This window comes from Rhineura floridana, chromosome 5 (assembly GCF_030035675.1).
Source record: "Rhineura floridana isolate rRhiFlo1 chromosome 5, rRhiFlo1.hap2, whole genome shotgun sequence".
Lineage (NCBI taxonomy): Eukaryota > Metazoa > Chordata > Lepidosauria > Squamata > Rhineuridae > Rhineura > Rhineura floridana.
The window spans coordinates 125,271,784-125,279,178 of NC_084484.1; positions in this window are offsets into that span (position 1 = coordinate 125,271,784).

Genomic DNA, 7,395 nt, shown 5'->3' on the forward strand with positions numbered 1-7,395 from the left:
TGGTGGCTGGCGGCAGAGAAGACCTAAGATACAACATTCATGTGCCAATAAATCTATGGGCCATCATGCCATGTAAATTTGGACTTGTGGGTTGCCATAAAGGGTTGCGAACCACTGCTTTTGACTGACGTGTGATAGGCTGCAGGCCCACAAACTAAAAGGTACCTTGGTTACTTAGTATATGTAGTTCCGTAGGGTTCCATCTTGTCCCCATACTATTTAATATATATATGAAGCTGTTGGGAGCTGTCATCAGGATATTTGGAGTGGTGTCATCAATATGCAAATGACACTCTCTCTGTCTGTTCCTTCTGAATTAGGAGAGGCAGTTGAGGTACTGGACCGGTGCTTTGAGGCTGTGATAGGATGGATATGGACCAATAAATTGAGGCTGAATCCTGGGAAGACAGAGGTGTTATGTGTCCAAAGTTCTCATGTCTGGGAGGTAGGGAGACAGCCTGTTCTGGATGGGGTTGCACTCCCTTGGAAGGAGCAAGTTTGCAGCTTTAGGGTACTTCTGGATCCAACATTGTCACTGGAGGCTCAAGTGGCCTCTGTGCCTTTTTCCAGCTCTGGCTGGTTCTCCAGCTTTGACCCCTTTTGGACAGTGATGACTTGACCACAGTACTCCATGCTCTGGTAACTTCCAGACTGGATTATTTCAATTCGCTCTATGTGGGGCTGCCCTTGAAGATGACTTGGAAACTTCAGCTACTCCAAAATGCAGCAGCTAGTTTACTGGCTGGAGTTCCCTTTAGATCTCAAATAACCCCTGTTTTAAAACAGCTGCATTTGTTGCTGGTTTGTTTCTGGGCCCAATTTAAGGTGCTCATGCTAGTGTTTAAAGCCCTAAATGACTTAGGTCCCAAATATCTGAAAGACTGCTCTTGCCCTACAGACTCTCTCGGGTGTTGAGATCAGTGGGGGTGGGGCTTTTCATAGTTCTGCCACCCTCAGAAGCTCAAGGATGGTGATGGTGGCCCAGGAGAACATTCTCTGTGGTGGCCCCTAAGTTGTGAAAAATTATTGTCACCCATCCTGGGACCTTTGGGTGAGGGGTGGAACAGTTGACCCTTTTTATTGTATTTGATTTTTTTTTTATTCTATGGAGGTTGTTTTTAATATGTTGTAAGCTGTTTTGATGTTTCTAATGAAATTATGCAAATATTTTTATAAATAAATAAAATAAATAAATTAATGATGATGATCTCTCACATTGCTCCATATGGAATGCCACTCCTGCTCACAGGATTAGGGGAACTGTGGCTGGAAATAACCTGGACTCCTCAACCGACACAGGCACAGCCTCTGTTACCATCATATGGAGAAGCAGAGAGTGAACCCTTTCCTCTTCCATGGGGGCAGTGGGAGAAATGTGGCCTGGCAATGCAGGTTGATAATATCACAGCAGGGTAATGTTGTCACTTTATAGTTGGGGAGGTATTGGTGTGGCAGGCCTAGTGAGGCCCAGGAGCTTTTCCAGACCGTCTTTCTGGATTCTGTTAGCTGCCCCCACAGGCATATGTTCAAATATCTGTGAACCTGCGACTCTAAGTAGAATCCTGCTAGATCAGACCAAGGGTCCATCTAGTCCAGCGTCCTTTTCCCTACAAGCTGGATATAAAGGCGATAACTCTATCCTATTGTTGTTCCCCAGCAACTTGCATTCAATGGCACACCTGCCTCTGAATATGGAGGTTCAATATAGCCATCATGACTAGTAGCCATCAGTGCAGGGATAGACCCCAGAATCACTGGTGCAAACATGTTGGCTCCCGGACAGGAGCTCACCCTTGCTTTGCTCCTCTCTGGTCCTTTTAGCCCAGCATGGGTGGCACCTAAGCCAAGATTTGGCTCAGCACGTTGTCTAAACCTGAGGTTGTGGTTGAGATCTCTCTTCTTTAGCCATGCTCTGTAGCCAAGGTTTGTGCTATGGAGCTACTACAGTTCTGATAAGTCAAAGTCTATTTTACTGTGGGATGTAGTCACCTACGTCCTACTCAGAGTAGACCCACAGAAATTAATGAACCTACAGTAGTCCTGTCTATCCATTTCAGTGGGTCTACTCTGAGTAGGGCTAGCACTGAATGCAACCTAGGCTCCTGCTGGGAGGAAGGGCGGGATATAAATCAAATAATAAAAATAAATAATAATAAAAAAAACCTTGTGATGTGTGAATATGGGAACAGGTTGCATTGAACAAGCATAGCGAGTCTCATGCTCAACTTCTTTTGGACATGGCCTTAAAAACCACAAGCACCACCACATTTGTCCTCTAGAGTAGGGTTGGGGAATTTGGCCCTCCAGATGTGGTTGGACTCTAACTCCCATCAGCCCAGCTAGCTTGGCGAATAATCTGGGATGATGGAAATTCTAGTCCAAAAACATTGGAGGGAGGGGCAGGTTTCCTATTCTTGCTCTACGAAATATGCCCTTAGAGGAGAAGCAGGTCATAAGAAAGGTCACCAGTATAGAAATGATGTGTTATGAGTTTTGCATATTCAGTATGGCCTCAGTGATTTCTATACTGTTCAGCATTTCAGAGAGGATCCTCCTCATTAAAGAGCAGGAGACAGCTATAAAAATGTGAAATTCATTTGGCAATTTTGAAATAGATGTGAATCTGGGAGCAAATTGCAAAGAAAGAAAGAGTGAGATGTTAGATATGAATGGTTGCATTTAATTAAATGCAATGGTGCTATAAGATAGTGGTTGTGCTACCAACATTTGGAGGATTCCCTTCCTCCTTCTCTCTCTCTCATACACACACTTGCCTGAATAACTCACCACCTCTGTGATAAAACTAGACAGTGTGAATTGCAGTTTAGTAGATGGTTGCCATGGGTTACCTTAGAGCTCCACAGATATTCCCTTCAAAAATAGTAACATGAATTTACAATGGGGGCCCAGGACTATCACTGCTGGGGTTGCTTCTAACAGATCACACTTGCTGCAAGTGCAATCCAGGCGGCAGCAACAGACCTGGGACACTTATGCAAATTGTTTTTAATCTCATCCTCAGCAGGAATACTCTCTCTCTCTCTCTCTCTCTCTCTCTCACTCACTCACTTACTCACACACACACACACACACACACACACATACACACACACCTCCTTTTAAAAAGAAAAGGTGGGAACGGATAATTTAAAGAGGATTCAACCAATCTGTTGAAATGATAACAATGTAACACGATGGGGGGGGGAGGAACTGGAGGGTGGAGAGGAAAACCAGTAGCAGAATATTGTAGACTCTCCATATGTCTATTATCAGGAAAATATGCCAATAAAAAGTACATAAAGTGCAATTACTACACACACATACACAAACAACGTTGATGCCATGTGCAAAATGTGTGTGTGCGTGTGGGAGAGAGAGAGACAGAGAGAGGGAGAGAGACCATGAGATGTCTCATGGGAATATGAAGTAGCCGGAATGACTGAAGTTCATAGAAACATAAGAACTGATCATTGGACTATCTAGCTCAATATTTTCTACACTGACTAGTAGCAGCCGTTCAGGGTTTCAGGCAGGAGTCTCTTCACATTCCTACTTGGATATGCCAGGGATTGGACATGGGACTGTCTGCACGTTAAGCAGATGCTGTCCCTCTCTGCTATGGCCCTTCAGAAACAATGCTCAGTCTCCATGAATATCCACACAATATGCTTTGCTTATATAAGGAAACAGGTCTGTTATTGATGGGGTCTGTTTATAATGCCTGGAAAAATGGACATCAGAAAACATCTGCCCAACTGATTGCATGAAAGTTAGTACTTCCAGGGAGGGTGGGGACGAGACCTCTAATCAGAGATGCAGGAATTGAGAAGCGGATTACACCAGCTCCTCACAGTTTTTCCAGTGACAGACGCACAGCACAAACTGGGGCAGACACACCCTGAGATTAAAGAATGGCCTAACCCCATATTAATGTTGGTTATCAGAATTTTCTGATCGTCCTCATCCTGTGTGTCACCAATGCAGGCACTGTTTCAGTGTGACACAATATGAATTGCACTCCTTCGTGCACAAGCTTGTGATTTCAAGGTTCTCATTTTATTTATACAAAGTCTGGAACAACTTGGGCCCAGGATACTTATCAGGACCTCCTTAAATCCCAGCTCAGTCTAAGATCATCTGGAGGAGCACTGTTAGTTGTCCCCTATATTGCAGAAGTCTAACTGGCTTCAATTGTAAGTTTATTTAATTTATTTATTAATTTTATTAGATTTATATCCCACCCTTTCTCCCAGTAAGAGTCCAGGGCAGCAAACAAAAGCAAACAAAAGCACTAAAAACACTTTGACATATCATAAAAACAGACTTTAAAATATATTAAAACAAAACAACCATTTAAAACATATTAAAACAAAACATCTTTAAAACATTTTTAAAAGCTTTAGATAGTGTTGCCCTCATCTTCTATGGTAATTCACCCCCCCATGACTATACTTCCCTCTACCCATGACTCTGATTTGGGGTGGCATCACCCATGTCCCTCTTTACTAAGACTCCTCCTAAACACCTGATATGGACCCAACAAGAGCCTACCAACAAAACCTATCTGAGCCAATTATCGAGTAGGCCTCTGTGTGAATTGGGAACAGTCAGATCCACTCAATATTTTTCACACAGGGCACATCTACTACTACTCTACTCACACCCAGGGAGGGCCAGCCTTCTGCCAGTTACAGACTCTCACTCTGAAGGTATCTGGCAACTTTCTCCAATCATTCAGTTCACTGCACAGGCTCTCACCCTGCACAGGAACTATACAGGAGCCATATGCCCTCCCCACTACCAATCTCCCCCAGATTGGTTAGGAAGGAAGGAAGGAAGGAAGGAAGGAACTGATGGTGGCAAAGAAGTGGACCTTCTTTACTGCCGTACAGTAGGCATGGTTATGATGTTTTACTCATGCCCGATCAGCCTCACAGCATGCCTTTTGCCACTTGCGTTCTAGCCATTGTCCAGCCTGTTTCATTGCCTTTAGCTCAGTGGTGTACCAAGGTGCAAACCAGGCTCCACAATATCGGATAGGGTGCTTGGAGGCAACCGTGTCAAGAGCCCGAAACGCCTCACCGTTCCACGGCGTGACAAGGGCTTCAACAGGGTCACCTGGGAATCTACTGGGAACTCCCCCAGGGCTTTCATGAATCCCGTGGATTCCATTAGTCTCCATGGGTGGACCATCTTAATCTGTCTATCAATACTGCAGGGGAGGATCGGAGCCGTAAGTCTAAACTTCACCAGGAAGTGTTCTGACCATGACAATGGGGTGACATCCATCCCCCCATCTCCAGACCACCCTGTCCTCCACCTGGAGCAAAAACCAAGTCAAGGGTGTGACCTGTCCTATGCGTTCGGCTGGTGACAACTTGAGACAGTCCCACAGTCATTATGGAGGCCATGAAATCCCAAACCAAAACACTAGAGGCAGACTCAGCATGGACATTGAAATCACCCAGCACTATTGTTCTGGGCTCCTCCAATACCACAGCCGAAACAGCCTCCGCCAGCTCGCTCAGAGAAGCTGCCAGATGGCAGGGTGGACAGTACACCAGCAGCAACCCTAGTTTACTGTCTCCTTGGCCCAACACCAGGTGCAGGCCCTCACAGCCAGCTCCAAGACAGAGTGGTTTCCTGGTGACAGAGATGGAAGTTCTCTAGACCACAGCAACTACTCCCCCCGTCCCTGTGCTGTTGTTGTACTGAGTATCCAGGTGGACAAAGCTGGGTCAGATCAACTCCCAGTTCACCCACCCAGATCCCAGTAATGCACACCAAATTGGCACCTTCATCCATGATCAAATCATGGACGAGAGTGGTCTTATTGTGTACCGATCTGGTGTTAAACAGCACACAGGCCAGTGGGCAGAGCAGCTGAGTAACGAGGAACCTGTCCATGACAGGAGTAGGAACGAGCAACAAGGCGTAAATAGCCTTGCCATCATCATCTTGCCATCACTTCCCCATGGCCATACCTCCCTCTACCCATGATCACTGAAATTAGAGTGGCATCACCCATATTCCTCCTTACTAAGATTCTTCCTAAACACCTGAGATGGACCCAACAAGAGCCCACCAACAAAATTAATGAGCCAATTATCCCAGGCCTCTGCAAGAACTGGGAACAGTCAGACCCACTCAACATCTTTTACACAGGGCATATCTACTCCCCCTCCCGTCTCACACCCAGGAAGGGCCAGCCTTCTGCCAGTTACAGACTCTCACTCTGAAGGCATCTGGTGACTTTGTTCTATTGTTCAGTTCACTGTGTGCAGAAACTACACATGCACCATACACCCTCTCCGCTACCAATCTCCTCTAGATTGTTTTTTTAAGAAATAGAATGGGGTAGAGCCCTCACACTCGAGACTCCCGAAGGGGTTCACCAAGGGGATACTCCCTTTGGTATTTTCCCTTCGGTGGCAACCCCATCGGCAGCAGACCCACTGCTCAAGGGCAGCAGCTTTTATGCCCCCTGACCCAGCCAGGAACTGATACAAGAGACTGCAAGGTTGGCTGCAGCCTCTCTCTGGAGCCAGGGTCAGGCAGGGGGTCCCAGTCCTTGCAGCAGTTACTAGGGATTTCAGCCATCTCAAGAGGCAGCAACCCAGGGGAGTGAGCAAGCAAGCACCCAGACGCTCAGGTACTCACTCCCAGGGCAGGTCTTCTCCAGTCTTCCAGTGCATTTAGGGTTGCCGGTTCCATGCTGTGGAACACTCTCCCAGCAGATATCTTGCAGACATCCTCTTTGCTAATTTTCCAGTATATCTGGAAGACCTTGTTATGCCAACAGGCCTATTCAGTAGTTAAACCTTCTCAAGATGAACCAGTCATTTTAAAGATTATTTTGTACTGTTTTAATGGTATTTTATGATTTATTGCACTTGAATATTTTGTTGTACACCATCTTGTATTTTATATGAGGGGATGGTCTATAAATATTTTTATAAATAAATACATAAAATTATTATGTGGATAACTGCTGGCTAAATGTTATTCCACTGCAGAATGTATGTATTGCATGGAACAGCAGTACACAGTAATTGAACCTGCTCTGACATCCTTTCTACTCTAAAAGCCTTTACTTCTTCATTAGTGGCCTCTCTTCCTTAGCATGTATTGTCCAGAAGGTTTATAGGTTGAAATCTAAAAGATGAAGGCAGGCAGGCAGGCAGGGACTAATAGCAGGCACTGGGATGGTATGGGGAAGTAGGTAACATGAATCTAAGGAGATATATGCCACAGACGCACGAAACAGGTGCCACAAGAAGAGTGGTAGAATAAATTGGGTGCGAAATGCAAGGGGTGCAAAATGGAAGTGGTGAGGGAGAATCAAGAGACCAGGCAGAAGTTGAGCGCTTCAAAAGTGAGAACTAGAAGCTTGAA